This window comes from Galeopterus variegatus, unplaced genomic scaffold (genome assembly GCF_000696425.1).
Source record: "Galeopterus variegatus unplaced genomic scaffold, G_variegatus-3.0.2 Scaffold5051, whole genome shotgun sequence".
Taxonomy (NCBI): domain Eukaryota; kingdom Metazoa; phylum Chordata; class Mammalia; order Dermoptera; family Cynocephalidae; genus Galeopterus; species Galeopterus variegatus.
In genome coordinates this window covers 155,728-158,841 of record NW_007731162.1, presented here as the reverse complement: position 1 = coordinate 158,841, position 3,114 = coordinate 155,728, and the positions used below count along the sequence as shown (strand labels likewise).

At 50.4% G+C, this 3,114-nt stretch overlaps 1 pseudogene; it reads left to right on the top strand.

Moving 5' to 3' along the window:
* The first annotated feature begins 827 nt into the window (after positions 1 to 827).
* Positions 828 to 2,256, top strand: LOC103604252 (annotated as a pseudogene).
* Positions 2,257 to 3,114: the final 858 nt, after the last annotated feature.

Sequence of the window (3,114 nt, the reverse complement as noted above, 5' to 3'; positions counted from 1 at the left end):
TAAACAGCACTTTTGACAGTGAAAAGATCTAGAAATAGAAAGTAAGATGACACACAGCACTCTTACAATAAATCTACAATTATTTGATGTTACCTTAGTAAGAACCTAATACACACTGATCCAAAGTTAAATAAGATATGGTGCCTACCCTAAGGAAGCTCAGAGGCTAATAAATGGGATGTATTCCTAGTCTATATTCATTTTTCATCATGAAAAGGATATGGGAACAGGGAGCACTACTTATTATTCAAGTGGCTTTTTTTTTTTTAAAAAAAGATGACCGGTAAGGGGATCTTAACCCTTGACTTGGTGTTGTCAGCACCATGCTCACCCAGTGAGCTAACCGGCCATCCCTATGTGGATCCGAACCCTTGGCCTTGGTGTTATCAGCACCGCACTCTCCCGAGTGAGCCACAGGGCCGGCCCAAAGCTATTCTATTTTTTTTTCTTTTTCCTTTTTGTCTTTTTTTTTTTACTGACTGGTGACGGGATCGCAACCCTCGGTGTTGCGCCCGCACCACGCTCAGCCAGTGAGCGGGAACCAGTCTCCACATGGGATCCGAACCCTCGGCGGGAGTGCTGCTGCGCTCCCAAGCGGCGCACTCTCCAGTGCGCCACCGGGCCGGCCCTATTCAAGTGGCTTTAAACAAATTATTTAATCTTTTTCAGACTGGGATAAAAGTATTTGTCCTTCTAATATCAACTATTACATCTGTCAAGATTCTTAATTGCAAGCCACAGAAACCATCTACGTATGATTTAAGAGCAGAAAAGGAATTTACTAAAGGACATCAAGTAGCTCAGAGGAGGCTGAAGAAACAGGTTAGAGGCTCTTGTTCATCTTCGACATCTACTATTACGTGCATGCCTGGGTGGTGTTGAAGCTCAGCAGCATGCTGCGCCTGCACGGGCAGTGCGTGTGTGACATCCAGAAGCAGGTGCAAGAATGGAAGGAAGGGGGCAGCAAGACCTTCAGGTGCATGGGGCACCCCTGCTGGCTCACTGTTTCATTGCCAGGTGGGGAAGTACAAGAAAGATGCACAAAAACATCATGGTGATGGACATTCTGGAGGTGAATACCAAGAAACAGATTGCTCATGTGGAGCCTTTGGTGACAATGGGTCAGGTGACTGCCCTGCTGATCTCCACTGCATGGAGTCTGCCCACATTGTCTGAGCTCAGTGACCTCACAGCGGAGGGCTTGATCATGGGTACAGGCATCAAGTTGTCATCCCACAAGTATGGTCTGTTCCAATACATCTGCACCACCTATGAGCTGGTCCTGGCTGATGGCAGCTTTGTGTGATGCACGCTGTCCAAAAACTCGGAACTGTCCTATGCTGTGCCCTGGTCCTGTGGGACCATGGGCTTCCTGGTGGCTTCTGAGATCCATATCATCCCCACCAAGCAGTGTGTCAAGCTGTGATTTGAGCCAGAGTAGGGCCTGGAGGTTATCTGTGACATATTCACCCATGAGTCCCACTGGCCAGAGAACAACTTTGTGGAAGGGCTGCTCTATTCCTTGGATGAGGCGGTCATCACGATGGGAGTCATAACAGATGAAGCAGAGCCCAGCAAGGTGAATCGCATTGGCAATTACTACAAGCCCTGGCACTTCAAGCACATGGAGAACTACCTAAAAAACTGAGAGGGCCTGGAGCACATTCCCTTGGGACACTACTACCACCGCCATACACGCAGCATCTTTTGGGAGCTCCAGGACCTCATCCCCTTCAGCAACAACCTCATCTTCTGCTATCTCTTTGGTTGGATGGTGCCTCCCAAGATCTCCCTCCTGGAGCTGACCCAGGGCTAGACCCTGCACAAGCTGTACAAGCAGCACCACATGGTGTAGGACACGCTGGTGCCCATGAAGTGCCTGACACAGGCCCTGCACTCCTTCCACAACATCATTCACGTGTACCCCATCTGGCTGTGCCTGTTTAACCTGCCCAGCCAGCTGGAACTGGTGCACCCCAAGTGAGATGAAGCAGAGCTCTACGTCGACATCAGAGCATACGAGGAGCTACGTGTGAAACACTTTGAGGTCAAGTCTTGCATGAGGCGGTTTGAGAAGTTCGTCTGAAGCATGCATGGGTTCCAGATGCTATATGCTGACTGCTACATGAACCGGGAGGAGTTCTGGAAGATGTTGGATGGCTCTTTCTACCACAAGCTGTGGGAGCAGCTCAGTGCCAGGACGCCATCCCTCAGGTCCATGACAAGATCTGCAAGGCCGCAAGGCACCTGATCTAGAGCCTGCCAGGAGAGAGACAGACATGTGGGCAGACAGGCATCTTTTCTTCACTCAAGCTTGGATGCTTTCCCAAATCCACACTTTCAGAAAGAAACCCCTCCAGAAATCCCACTCAGACAGCCCTGCTGGCCTCCTCCTGGCTTCCAGGGGCAGCCCAATAGAGTGGAAAGAACGTTGTATTTGGAGTCAGACAAACCTGAGTTTGGTTCCCAGTTCAGCCACTCATAGCTGTGTGGCTCTGGACGAGTCACTTAACCCCTCTGAGCCCCAGTCTCTTCATCTATTGAAGGGGCATAATAATACCCACCTGCAGATGCTGTCATCTGAATCAAGCACCTGTCACATTGAAGGTTCTGGGTAAGTGGTAGCTATTATTGTTGTTCTCCCTTCAGCATCACATCTGACTGAAGTGCTTTCGATTCAGCAGTTGAGTCTGGAAAGGCGCCCTGCTAGGTCACCCATGCACAAGTTAGCTGGAATGATAAAGGGGATACCCGGGAGCAGCACTGCTAGTGCCTCAGTCATCCAGAAGAGTTCCTGGATGGAACTGTCCCTGTCCACTCCGGGGCCTTAGGAGGGCAACAGATGGGGTGGTTGGGTCCAAGACATGCTGTGCCAAAGCCAGGTCCAATTCTAAAGTTCTCTGTGCTGTCCTTGGTTACGTCCTGCCTCTTCCTCCTTTATGCCTGGGCTGGCAGACCCATCCCAGCCATTGCTGAGTCCAATCAGAGGACTGTGCTCCTGGAGAAGACATTGCAAGGTTGAATCCTGTCCCAGCCTCAGCCTGGGACACTCCAGATGGAGAGAGTGGTCTCTGCTCTGAATTGGATCCAGGGCACCTGGGCTCATTCTTCTTG